Source organism: Triticum urartu, chromosome 2, assembly GCF_003073215.2.
Source record: "Triticum urartu cultivar G1812 chromosome 2, Tu2.1, whole genome shotgun sequence".
Taxonomy (NCBI): domain Eukaryota; kingdom Viridiplantae; phylum Streptophyta; class Magnoliopsida; order Poales; family Poaceae; genus Triticum; species Triticum urartu.
The window spans coordinates 199,526,168-199,541,070 of record NC_053023.1 but is presented as its reverse complement, the minus strand read 5'-3'; positions in this window follow the sequence as shown (position 1 = coordinate 199,541,070).

The following is a 14,903-nucleotide window of genomic DNA, read 5'->3' as shown; positions in this document are numbered from 1 at the left end:
TTCTGAGAGAGAACCACCTACTCATGTGTTGAGACCAAGACATTCCATTCCTACCATATGAATCTTGATCTCTAGCCTTCCCAAGTTGCTTTCCACTCAAATATTCTTTCCACCAAATCCAAATCCTATGAGAGAGAGTTGAGTGTTGGGGAGACTATCATTTGAAGCACAAGAGCAAGGAGTTCAGTACCTACACACCATTTGTTACTTCTTGGAGAGTGGTGTCTCCTAGATTGGCTAGGTGTCACTTGGGAGCCTCCGACAAGATTGTGGAGTTGAACCAAGGAGTTTGTAAGGGCAAGGAGATCGCCTACTTCATGAAGATCTACCGCTAGTGAGGCAAGTCCTTCGTGGGCGTTGGACATGGTGGGATAGACAAGGTTGCTTCTTCGTGGACCCTTTGTGGGTGGTTGCTTCTTCGTGGACCCTTCGTGGGTGGAGCCCTCCGTGGACTCGCGCAACTGTTGCCCTTGGGTGGAGCCCTGTGTGGACTCGCGCAACCGTTACCCTTCGTGGGTTGAAGTCTCCATCAACGTGGATGTAGGATAGCACCACCTATCCGAACTACGGGAAAACATCCGTGTCTCCAATAGCGTTTGAATTCTCCAAACCCTTCCCTTTACATTCTTGCAAGTTGCATGCTCTACTTTCCGCTGCCAATATACTCTTTGCATGCTTGCTTGAATTATGTGATGATTGCTTGACTTGTCCTAAAATAGCTAAAATCTGCGAAGAACTATAATTGGGAAAAGGTTAAGTTTTTATTTGGTCAAGTAGTCTAATCACCCCCCCCCCTCTAGACATACTTTCGATCCTACAAGTGGTATCAGAGCTTTGGTCTCCATTTGCTTGATCTCCATAGCTTTTGGTGGTCATAGCCTTGGTTTCACAACCTAGGAGAGTATGGCGTCTAGCGAGGGAAATTATCACCGTAGAGGTCCTTACTTTGATGGTACTAATTTTGCTAGTTGGAAGCATAAAACGAAAATGCATATTCTTGGACATAACCCCGCCGTTTGGGCTATTGTGTGTGTTGGTTTGCAAGGTGAATTCTTTGATGGGAAAGAACCAAACCGTGAAGCTACCGCGGATGAGTTGAAGATGTTGCAATACAATGCTCAAGCTTGTGATATTCTCTTCAACGGATTGTACCCTGAAGAATTCAACAAAATCAGCCGCCTTGAGAATGCAAAGGAAATTTGGGACACTTTGATTGATATGCACGAAGGTACCGACTCCGTCAAGGAATCCAAGTTGGATGTGCTTCAAAGCCAACTTGACAAGTTCAAGATGAAGGATGGTGAAGGTGTCGCCGAAATGTACTCTAGGCTTGCTCTCATCACAAATGAGATTGCCGGCTTAGGAAGTGAAGAGATGACCGATAAATTCATCATCAAGAAGATCCTAAGAGCCTTGGATGGAAAATATGATACTGTGTGCACATTGATCCAAATGATGCCCAATTACAAAGATCTCAAGCCAACGGAGGTGATTGGAAGGATTGTTGCTCATGAGATGTCACTTAAGGATAAAGAGGAACTTCACAACAAATCAAGTGGTGCCTACAAAGCCTCATGTGAAGCCCCTACATCATCAAGTGAGAAACAAGACTTCAATGAAGAATTGAGCTTAATGGTGAAGAACTTCAACAAGTTCTACAAGAGTAGAAGCAAAGATAGAAGCTTCAAGTCAAGGTCCTACAATGACAAAAGATCTTCTAGTCGAGAGCGAAACTGTTACAATTGTGGAAGACCCGGACACTATTCCAATGAGTGTACGGCTCCCTACAAGAGAAGAGAAGATTCTCCAAAAAGAAGAAGCAAAGGATCCCCACCAAGAGAGAGAAGGAGTGGAGATGATCGTTATGAACGAAGATACTCAGGGAGAAGCAAGGATTCGGAAAGGAAGGAAAAATCATCAAGGAGCTATACAAGACGAAGACATCAAGCTCATGTTGGTGAATAGGTATCCGGCTCCGACTCCGACAGCCACTCCGAGAGAAGTTATCACTCCGACTCCGAAGATACTCAAGATGAAGGTGTTGCCGGTCTAGCACTTGTGTCATCCAACTCCTACAACATATTTGACTCACCAAATGAAGGAATTGGAAGATGCTTCATGGCCAAAGGTCCTAAGGTAACACACCCCGAGTATGTTGATTTCAATAGTGATAAAGATGACTTGTTAGGTGATGATTTGATTGGTGACAACTCTGGTGATGAATACTATGATGAACGACCAATTAATCATGCTAATCAAGATAAAACGAATGACAATGATAAGGAGAAGATTGAGGCTCTAACTAAAGAACTAAAAACTCTTAAGTTAGCTCATGACACTATCTTTGAAGATCATCGAGAACTTTTAAGAGCTCATGAGAAACTACGCTTTGAAAAGCTCAATCTTGAGCAAGAGCATGAGTTCTTAAAGGCAATCAATGATGATCTCCGCAAGAAAAGTTCTTCTTACATTGCCAAGCGTTTACTCTTATCCACTTACATGCCTCAAGTCAAATCTAACAAGAAAGATTCCTCCTCTAGTAGTAACAATGATCATGCTAAATCCAATATTGTTGCTTCTAGTAGTTCTCTTGATTCCACTAATGATTCTCTTAGCCAAGTTACACTTGAGCAAGAAAATAGCTTATTGAAGGGAATTATAGAGAAAGGAGTGTACAAGAGCCTTGCCGGGAGTAAGCAATTCGAGGAAATTGTGCGCAAGCAAGGAATGCACCGGAAGAATCAAGGTGTTGGTTTTGAACGAAAGTTCAATGCCAATGGAGTTGAATGGGAAGAAGATCAATACCCCAAGACAAAGTTTGTCCCTCAACAAGAGAAGTATACTTCTTTCAAGGGGACACAAGCTCAAGATGATCTTCCACCACAAGACTACGAGCAAAAAGGCAAGGACAAGCTTCAAGAGGAAATTGATGCATTTGAAGAAGCTCCAAAGACCTTAGTCAAGTGGATTCCCAAGACTACTTCAAGTTCCACTTCATCAAGTACGACTACAACTCCAAGGATTCCCATCAAGATGATGTGGATCCAAAAGAAGAAGAACTAGAGAGTTCTCGAGGGTGACTCCGCCAACATACTTCACTCTTATCATTTTGGCAAGTACAAGTGCAATCAACTTCCACATCTTGCACTAGTTCAAGGAGTCACAAACCATCTTGTTGGTAAGACAAGGGACAAGGTAACCCAAAGCTTTCATGGACATCATCTTGTGTGTGCATCACTCTATGTCTATGGATATCCTTGTTTGTTCCTTGTGGGACTAACCCATGTAGGTATTGAAAGTGCAATTCACTCAAAAGAATAGCTCGAAGAGATCTACATCAACATTGAGCATCCACATCTTCAATATCTACATGAAGTCATCATCGACAAAACCCAAGGTTAGTTCATCCCTCTTAGGGGGGATATCACATCTAGGGGGAGCTTTACTCTAAGACTTGAGCTAAAGCAACTCTAAAGATGTGAACAAAACAATGCTTTATGTAAAAGTGGTAACCCCACTTGAGCTTAAACGATGAGTATGACCTACGATCAAGTGTTATCACTTGACTCCTAAGTCTATATACTCATATATAGATGACCTAGTCATCGCAAATTGCTTGATAGATGCTAGAATTGGTTGTGCATGCTTTGCCACATATTTCATTTGCTATCTTATTGTGTGAGCATGTCGATTGCATATTTTACTCATTCAAGGACATCCACTTGTTGTTTTGATTGTTCGGCTTTTTCTTCTTTTGCCAAGTGGATGGACAAGAATGGCTAAGAACCTCCTCTAGCTATCTATGCTTTTCTCGTCTCAAACTCTATTCATGCTGCATCACAAAATTTGATCAAGTCAGATTCGAACCACTCTGTGTGAGGAGCGCTCGGAGTCCCCGATTCATCATAGACTTAAACTTCCAAAACCTCTTTATGAATCTCGGTCTGACCGATGCTCCATTTTCGGTCCTACCGAGTTCATCAAGTTGATCTAGGTTTTTGATCTCGATGCAACCGATTTGAACTTTTTGGTCACACCGAGTTGCAATAACTGCACACAGTTTTGCATCTCGGTGTCACCGAGTTGTTCCACTCGGTCACACCGACAGGGTCGGGCTATATATAGTGACGGGCAGAATTTTGGAAATTTCTCTGAAACCTCCTCGCCCGCGTGATAGCCTGCTCTGCCCTCGAGGTATCTAGATCGTCTCCTCGCCGCCAGCAGCCTCCAGTCGCTGGTCTTCGCCGCCGTCAACGGATTTCTGCCCCGCTGTTGCCGCCGTAGCAAGTCCACGCTGAACTAGGGTATGGACTTGATCATTGTGCTATCCCTTAATCTGATTCCTAGCACATTCTGATCATCATGAATCTTGCCACAATTGATAAACTTCTATCCAGTCAAAACGCTTGTAGATTAGGTTTAATTCGAAAATTTTAGGGTTAGGTTTCCGCCGAAACCATCTCGGACCCACCGAGTTGAAAAACTCGGTCCCACCGATCTGGCTTTTGCCATTGCACAAGTTAAACTCGGTCTGACCGAGAATAACTTATCGGTGCGACCGATTTTGGAATTCTGTGAAACCCTAGCAGTCTCGGTGCCACCGAACTGTGACTCGGTCTGACCAAGTTCACCAGTTCTGGTGCCAAAACTGCTTCGGTGTCACCGAGTTTGAAAATCGGTAGATCCGAGATGCTTTTTGTGGAAAACTAAAACTAAGTTTTTGAATTATTCTTTTGCAAAAATCTCTGCTTTTTGTGATGCTCATCCACTCTATCTCTTCTATAATCTATTCACAGGGTCAGCAGTCAGTTGCAACATGTCTGATCAAAGTGACAGTCAAAACCTCTCAGAGCAGCAAGTTGTGATGAGTGAGGGCACTAGCCCCTCAAGTTCTTCTGATGATGGCAGCAGGAGCACACCCAGCAATCTGCCTAAGGCTGCCACACGTCAAAGCAAAAAGAGAACGTCTGATTCTGAGGATGAAGACTATGTGGCAGAGGAAGAGGCCACTTCCAAAAGGGTTGAGCCAGCTCAAGGCTCAAAGCCAGGCCTGAAGATCAAGAGGCCAGCAGGGAGGCAGCCAATGTCAAAGGCTAGAGCCTCAACTGAGAAGCCTGCACCTGCTCCCATTGAGCCCATTGCTGCTGAGGGCAAAAAGAGAAAAGAAAGGGTGATGAAGACTGTAGCCAAAGTGCTTGGGAGAGCCTCCATCATGGTAGAAGAGGAGGAGGAAGAAGAGGTTGCTGCACCAGCACCCAAAGCAGCCAAACTTATGGGAGATGCCATAAGGTCAGGGGGAGCTGCATCCAAGCCAAAGGAAGCTCCTAAGGCTGCATCTAAGCCTAAGACAGCTCCCAAGAGAAACACAAGGAGTATACCTGCTGCAGAAAAGAACAAGGCCCCAGTGCCTGAAGCTATTGAAGAAGAGGAAGAGAGTGTCCTTCAGAAGCTCATCCTGTGGCTGAGGACATGAAGCTCAGGAGAGACTCAGGGCTCAGGAAATGGAGGGAAGTAGATCCATATGCTTCTAGGAGAAGGACTGCCGTGGACTACAGATTTCACACAAAGGAGCAACAAGACTTTTATGAGACTGTTTTGCTTGACAAGAAGCCAATTGTTTGTGACATGAGATGGGTCGACTGGACCTACATCAAATGAAAGGAGAGGCAGGACCACAACTCATGCTTTTTCCAGAGTGCCACGAGGCCCGAGGTCGTCTGCACTGCCAGTTGCTGACACCAGAGCTACAACGTCTGCACCAGCCATAGCCTCAGCTCCAGCGTCTACCTCAGCTCCAACTACAACGACTACTTCAGCATCTACAGAAGCCTTCGTCCTTGGAGTGATCCGGACTCCACCACCACCTGAAGATCAAGCCTGAGCGACGACTTAGCACTATGCATTTTCTAGGAACTTTTTGGTAACTTGTTGCCAAAGGGAGAGAAGATGTATAGATCATAGGCTTCGAGAGAGAGAGAGTGTTGCTTTTCTCTCTTGTTTTATTTGGTGGTCTTTTCGAACCTTTTTTTTGCTTTTGAGTGCTTGATACTATGTCATTATTTGTGAGACATCGATGATCATGTGTTTGATCATAAGCTACACTTAATGTTTGCTTAATGCTTGCTTAAATATTATGATGCTATCTATCGCTTGTGATCATTCACTATTCTTGGCGATGAGTGCATGTATTTCAATCTTATCATTTTGAGCGCTCCACCAAGATGTATGTGACATGGAAGAGTAACCCATGACTCTAACTCTTTGTGCATTTGCAGTCCAAAGCAAATTTTAAATATGCACAAATTTAGGGGGAGCTCTTACTTATCACATACTTCTCAAAGCGACGATATAATTCATGCTTATTATCATTTGTCGAAGCTTTGATCCATATGTTGTCATCAATTACCAAAAAGGGGAGATTGAAAGTGCAACTATCCCTAGGTGCTTTTGGTAATTCATAACAACATATAGCTCATTGAGCTAATACTATTCCAAGATGATTATTTCAGGAAAGCTCAATGATTGGCATGGCGTGGATGTGAAAGTGGAATCCTCAAAATGTTAAGGACAAAGGATTGGCTCAAGCTCAAAAGCTCAAGACTCCTCATTTTATATTTTAGTGATCCAAGATCACATTGAGTCCATAGGAAAAGCCCATACTATCAAGGAGGGATGAGGTGTTGCTTAATGAGCCTCTTGCTTCATGTGCTTAATGATATGCTCCAAAACCCTCAAGTACTTTCCCATATCCACATATGACCTAAAATCTAAGCCAAACTCGGTCCTACCGATTTTTCCTATCCGGCGCCACTGAGTTTCAATTGTCATTAGCCACTGCCAAACCCTAGCAATTCGGTCCTACCGATAAGGATCTCGGTCCCACCGAGATGGGGTTGCAAACTCTCTGTTTCCTTTTCGTAACTTTTCGGTCCCACCGAAAGAGCGAATCGGTCCCACCGAGATTGCAATGTAAACTCAGTGTTTCCCCTTTGTAACTTTTCGGTATCACCGAGTTCAACTCGGTCCCACCGAAAGAGCAAATCGGTCCCACCGAGTTTGCCTGACCAACTCTCTGGTTAGCTAATTACCAAACTCGGTCTCACCGAGTTTGTGTAATCGGTCTCACCAAGATTACGTTATGCCCAAACCCTAACCGAATCGGTCCCACCGAGTTGCATGTCAGTCCCACTGAAATTCCTAACGGTCACTAGGTTTACATTTTCGGTCCGACCGAGTTTTATGATTCGGTCCCACCGAGATTGGAAAACTGTGTAACGGTTGGATTTTGTGTGGAGGCTATATATATACCCCTCCACCTCTTTCTCATTCTATGAGAGAGCCATTAGAACACACACATCATTCCAACTCATTTGTTCTAAGAGAGAACCACCTACTCATGTGTTGAGACCAAGACATTCCATTCCTACCATATGAATCTTGATCTCTAGACTTCCCAAGTTGCTTTCCACTCAAATCTTCTTTCCACCAAATCCAAATCCTATGAGAGAGAGTTGAGTGTTGGGGAGACTATCATTTGAAGCACAAGAGCAAGGAGTTCATTACCTACACACCATTTGTTACTTCTTGGAGAGTGGTGTCTCCTAGATTGGCTAGGTGTCACTTGGGAGCCTCTGACAAGATTGTGGAGTTGAACCAAGGAGTTTGTAAGGGCAAGGAGATCGCCTACTTCGTGAAGATCTACCGCTAGTGAGGCAAGTCCTTCGTGGGCGTTGGCCATGGTGGGATAGACAAGGTTGCTTCTTCATGGACCCTTTGTGGGTGGTTGCTTCTTCGTGGACCCTTCGTGGGTGGAGCCCTCCGTGGACTCGCGCAACCGTTGCCCTTGGGTGGAGCCCTGTGTGGACTCGCGCAACCGTTACCCTTCGTGGGTTGAAGTCTCCATCAACGTGGATGTAGGATAGCACCACCTATCCGAACCACGGGAAAAACATCCGTGTCTCCAACAGCGTTTGAATTCTCCAAACCCTTCCCTTTACATTCTTGCAAGTTGCATGCTCTACTTTCCGCTGCCAATATACTTTTTGCATGCTTGCTTGAATTATGTGATGATTGCTTGACTTGTCCTAAAATAGCTAAAATCTGCCAAGAACTAAAATTGGAAAAGGTTAAGTTTTTATTTGGTCAAGTAGTCTAATCACCCCCCCCCCTCTAGACATACTTTCGATCCTACACAAACACTCTTGCGCGATTGCCAACTCTTCAGTCGTGCGGTGCCGACCGTTCTCGGAGAAGCTTCATTCGATCTGTGCGGTGACCACCACGGGCTAGGCATGGCCGGCCTCGACATGGTCGTGGGCAGCCTCCATCAGGGCTAAGGACGCCGCTGTGGAGCATACAGCTGCTCCGCCACTCTCGCCAGTTTCTATCCCCGAGGCAGATGTTGCTGTCGCCACCTGAGAAGCAACAACAGCCATTTGGGCTGCCTTGGCCACCCGGTCGTAGATGGGGGCCACGCTCATGCACCTTGTTAGCATGCGGATGGCTGCTGCGGCCGCGCTCTCACCGGAGTGGGCCTCCCAAGTTGCCCTCATGACATGGGTCCACGTCCGCATCTTTCTCCTCCGATGATTGAATAGTGAAATGATATGTGGGGAGCGAGCTAGTGTGCTTGACCCGCCGACTGTGTACTGTAGCCGACGCACCTTCTTGCGTAAGCCATAGGTGTACTATACACCGACAGTGCTCCAGGATATTTTGTACTGCATTTCACATGGTTGGTGATAATAAACTGTGTGGGATCTACTTGATTTTCCATCTTGAATTCAATTACATGATGGGTTCACAGCGGCAATGAACGGTGTTCGAATTGGTAGAAATTTTATCTGTAGTGAAGATGCAACTATATGTTTTTCATAAAAAAAATTGGAATTATTTAGGGTTCCTTTGGACATTTTATACATTACATTGGTTTTCTAGCCATTTCAGGTGCACAATTCAAAATTAAACTACATGCACATGCTTCGGTGCACCAACATGGGTCGTAAAATCATATATGTGTCCATGGGTTTATGCTAATGTCCCATGCAAGAAATGGGGATGAATTTCGAACACCACGTCACCGTGGCTCTCCGGAAAACGTTGGGGTACCTGCTTTTGAAATTCTAGTAAATCCAAAACTCATCTGAAATTCATGAAACTTGGCATGGTATCATGGAGCGGCATCAACATGCCATGGTAATTTTTTGTCCCATTTGGGGTATGTTTGGGTATAAGCTTCTCACAAACCAGAGCTTCTCACAACAAGCCTGACGGTTTCGGTATGGAACATGCCACCTTTGGGGACGAAACAATATACGTTGCCTCTTATTGGATTAAAAAAATTAGCGTCAACATAGAACAACAGGAGTGTTGTGTTAAATTTTGGAATTTTTCAGGGTTCGTTTTGACATTTTTATACATTAACTTGGTTTTCTAGTCATTTTATGTGCATAATTCAAATTTGAACTACATGCAGATGCTCCAGTGCATACAAATTGGTTGAAAAATCAAATCTGTTTCCTTGGGTGCATGCTTAGGATCCATGCAAGAAATGGGAATGAATTTCAAAAACCATTCCACCGTTACTCAGCCGCAAACATTGAGATATCTGGTTTTTAAAGTCTACTAAATACAAAATTTGTCTGAAATTCATGAAACTTGGCATGCTATCATGGAGCGGCATTAACATGTCGTTGTAAATTTTTTGTCCCATTTGGGGCAGGTTTGGGTATAAGCTTCTCACAAACCAGAGCTTCTCACAACAAGCCTGACGGTTTCGGTATGGAACGTGCTACCTTTGGGGACGAAACAATATATGTTGCCTCTTATTCCTTTCAAAAAAAATTAGTTTCAACATAGAACAGCAGGTGTGTTGTGTTAAATTTTGGAATTTTTCAGGGTTCGTTTGGACATTTTTATACATTAACTGGGTTTTCTAGGCATTTTATGTGCATAATTCAAATTTGAACTACATGCACATGCTCTAGTGCATACAAATTGGTTGAAAAATCAAATCTGTTTCCTTAGGTGCATGCTTAGGTTCCATGCAAGAAATGGGAATTAATTTTAAAAACCTTGCCACCGTCACTCGGCCGCAAACATTGAGATACCTGGTTTTTGAAGGCTACTAAATCGAAAATTCGTCTGAAATTCATGAAACTTGGCATGCTATCATGGAGCAGCATCAACATGCCGTTGTAATTTTTTTCTCCCATTTGGGGCAGGATTGGGTATAAGCTTCTCACAAACCAGAGCTTCTCACAACAAGCCTGATGGTTTCCGTAGGGAACGTGCCACCTTTGGGGATGAAACAATATCCGTTGCCTCTTATTGATTTTAAAAAAATCCTAGTGTCAACAAAGAACAACATGAGTGTTGTGTTAAATTTTGGAATTTATCGGGGTTCGTTTGGAAATTTTTATACATTAACTGGGTTTTCTAGGCATTTTCTATGGATAATTCTAATTGAACTCCATGCACATGCTCCAGTGCATATAAATTGGTTGAAAAATTGAATCTGTGTCCTTGGGTGCATGCTTACGCCCCATACAAGAAATGGGCATGAATTTCAAACACCTTGCCACCGTCACTCAGCCTCAAACATTGAGGTACCAGGTTTTTTCAATTCTATTAAATCCAAAAGCTCGTCTGAAATTTATGAAACTTGGCATGCTATCATGGAGCGATATCAACATGCTGTGGTAAAACATTTGTCCCATTTTGCGGCAGGTTGGGTATAAGCTTCTAACAAACTAGAGCTTATCACAACAAGCCTGATGGTTTCGGTAGGGAACATGCCACCTTTGGGGACGAAACAATATCCGTTGCCTATTAGTGCTTTCAAAAAATTTCTAGTGTCAGCATAGAACAATAGGAGTGTTGTGTTAAATTTTGGAATTTATCGGGGTTCGTTTGGACATTTTTATACATTAGCTGGGTTTTCTAGGCATTTTCTATACATAATTCTAGTTGAACTACATGCACATCCTCTAGTGCATATTAATTGGTTGAAAAATTGAATCTGTGTCCTTGGGTGCATGCTTAGGCCCCATGCAAGAAATGGGCATGAATTTCGAACACCCAGCCACCGTCACTCGGCCGCAAACATTGAGATACCTGGTTTTTTAAATTCTATTAAATTGAAAAACGCATTTCATGAAACTTGGCATGCTATCATGGAGCGGCATCAACATGCCGTGGTAAATTTTTTGTCCCATTTTGTGGCAGGTTTGGGGATAAGCTTCTCACAAACCAGAGCTTCTCACAACAAGCCTGATGGTTTCGGTAGGGAACATGCCACCTTTGGGGACAAAACGATATCTGTTGCCTCTTATTGCTTTCAAAAAATTTCTAGCGTCAACATAGAACAGCAGGAGTGTTGTGTTAAATTTTGGAATTTTTCAGGGTTCGTTTGGACATTTTTATACATTAAATGGGTTTTCTAGGAATTTTATGTGCATAATTCAAATTTGAACTACATACAGATGCTCCAGTGCATATAAATTTGTTGAAAAACAAATCTTTGTCCTTGGGTGCATACTGAGGTCCCATGTAAGAAATAGGAATGAATTTCAAACACCCTGCCACTTTCACTCGGCCGCGAACATTGAGATACTTGCTTTTTAAATTCTAGTAAATCCAAAACTCGTCAGAAATTCATGAAACTTGGCATGCTATCATGGAGCGGCATCAACATGCCATGGTAAAAATTTTGTCCCATTTGGGGCAGGTTTGGGTATAAACTTCTCACAGACCAGAGCTTCTCACAACAAGCCTGATGGTTTCCGTACGGAACGTGCCACCTTTGGAGACGAAACGATATCCGTTGCCTCTTATTGCTTTCAAAAAATTTCTAGTGTCAACATAGAACAGCAGGAGTATTGTGTTAAATTTTGCATTTTTTCGCGGTTTGTTTGGACATTTTTATACATTAACTGGGTTTTCTTGGCATTTTATGTGCATAATTCAAATTTCAACACATGCACATGCTTCAGTGCATATAAATTGGTTGAAAAATCAAATTTGTGTCCTTGGGTGCATGCTTAGGTCCCATACAAGAAATGGGAATGAATTTCAAACACCCTGCCACCGTCACTCGGCCGCAAACATTGAGATACCTAGTTTTTAAATTCTAGTAAATCTAAAACTCGTCTGAAATTCATGAAATTGTCATGCTATCATGGAGCAGCATCAACATGCTGTGGTAAAATTTTTGTCCGATCTGGGCATGTTTGGGTATAAGCTTCTCACAAAACAGAGCTACTCACAACAAGCCCGATGATTTCGGTAGGGAACGTGCCACCTTTGGGGAAGAAACGATGTCCATTGCCTCCTATTGCTTTCAAAAAAATTCTAGTGTCAACATAGAACAAAAGGAGTGTTGTGTTAAATTTTGGAATTTTTCAGGGTTCATTTGGACATTTTTATACATTAACTATGTTTTCCAGTCATTTTATGTGCATAATTCAAATTTGAACTACATGAACATGCTCAAGTGCATATAAATTGGTGGAAAAATCAAATTTGTTTCCTTGGGTGCATGCTTAGGTCCCATGCAAGAAATGGGAATGAATTTCAAACACCAGGGCGTTGTTGATTGCCGGCAAAACGTTGAGATACTTTGTTTTTAAATACTAGTAAATCCAAAACTCGTTTGAAATTCATGAAACTTGGCATGTTATCATGGAATGGCACCCAACATGCTGTGGTATTTTTTGTGTCCATTTTGGGAGAAGGCGCACTCGAATAACAGGCAACCAAGGCATTTTGAAAAAGTAGCTGCCACTTTAATATCTCAAACGTTTGTATAACTCAAATCGTGTACGTTCTGATAACCATTCACGTGACGCCACATGTATTTGTTTTAATGGCTATAGGAGGTGTTGTGCAGACGGCTGCTTGACTGAATGGGAGGCGTGCGAGTGGATTCCGGTGCGTAGGATGACCGAGAGGCGTGCAAGTTGTCCTCCAATGTGCAGGCTCACCGGGAAGTGTGCGAGCTGAACGCTGCGCATGCTCACTGGGAAGCGAGCCCTTTGACTTCCATGGCCGCTAGCCTTCCTCTCCATTAATGGCGCCCAAGCCGCTGTTTAATACGGGTGGTCTTACTCTTCGCCTCCCATTCCCCTCCCTCCCGCAGACCTCCACCAATGCCATGGCGTAGAATGATCATATGCAACTAGTCTTCAAGTTTGGCAAAGTCGACTCCGAGCCGGAGGAGATAGAAAATAAGGAGGAATGGGGCCTCATGGACATGGCCCTAAATGAGCTGGCCACGGAGTTTGGTGCCTCGCTCCCGTCCCAGCTCCCATTCCCGTGCCCGTGCCAGCGACCATCCCCGTAGCATTGACGGGCTGGTTGCCGAGCACTATTGTAGAGATGGAAGCCGCGGGTGTCAGCGTGGTCTCCGCAGACCCGCCCGAGCTCGTGTACATGCCAACGCCAGTCCCCATGCTCGACCCGCTGTGCTTGTGCCCATGCGTGCGCCCCCCTCATCGGCATGGGACGCCACCGTCGACCGCTACCTCTTGACGCCGCCAGTTGCTCTCCTCCAACACCCCGCCCATCGATCACGCAATGACATGATGTTTGATTTACACATGAAGAACATTCTATGTTGCCTTCAAGACTTCAACAACGGCGTACCAGAGGACGACAACGACAACAACGGCGTGGCACGCCGCCTCTGCTGCCGACGGAAATTGTTTTTTTCGGGTTTAATATTGCATCTCGAATTCTCGATCATATGAATATAAATTCGTAGTGTGACTAAATGAAATATATGGTTTGCAAGAACTTGCCTTTTTCGCTCTTAATGTACAGACATATCAATCGATTTTGTTTTGAAAAAACATCAATGGTTTTTAAATATAAAACACTCATCGCAAACGTTTTAGTTAGAACATCCGTATGCAAACCGACAGCTTCCCCAGGAAGCCAAGGGAAAATGTGCTGATCAGAATTTGTGCAACTCTTGATGGCAAACGTTTTTGATAGAACACCCGTATGCAAAGTGAGAGCTATGGTCTCCTCCCTTAAGTTAAGGGAAAATTTGCAGCGCAGGATTTGTGCATCCCTTCAATGCAAACGGTTGTTTTGGATGACCCGTGTGCAACCACATACAAACAATTTGGTAAGATTTGCATCTGTCATATTGGGTATGTTGCCATTTGTCAAATTAGAAAGATTGACATTTGTTGATCTAGTAACATTGCCATTTGTCAACCTTGCAACACTGCGATTTGTCAAAATATGCAGCTAAAAATCACTAGCACTATCTAATTTTTGCAACTAAAATTTACTAATTAAGCATATATTTCATTCATAGATTAAGCAGTCGTTCTTTATACAAACAGTTCAACTCGACAGCTGAACTGACCAAAATTTTCCCCAATTTTTGCCAACCACGTACTGAAATAGCTAGTTCAACTATATATACTAGCTAATTTTAAGTTCATTGTACAGTTCCACCACATCTATAGTCAGATGAACTGAACAAAATAGCCCCTAAATACTACTAATACTAGAGGAGCTTATTACTACTTCCGGTAGCCTTTCCTCAGCCGAGCATGCTCAGTAAGAGGCAGAGGAGGAGGATCCTAACGACGAGCTGGACAACTGCAATACGGTGCCTGCCGCTGCTGCACCTTCAATGACGCTCCTCTCGAACGCCCTCTGCCGCTCCAGACGACCCCTCTCGATGCGGTGGTTCTCCTCAGAGATCTCCTAATTCCTTGCCTCAGAGGCGGCGTGTGTCGTGGCCACGACGGCGGTAAGGCTCTTTGTGTGCTCGAAGAGGCGCTCCTCCTCCTCCCGCAGGAACTCGGTGTAGCGCGTAGGGTCGCTGACGCACCTACGATCCTCCATCTCCGACTCCTGCATTCGGGCAGCGATGGAGGAGCAGC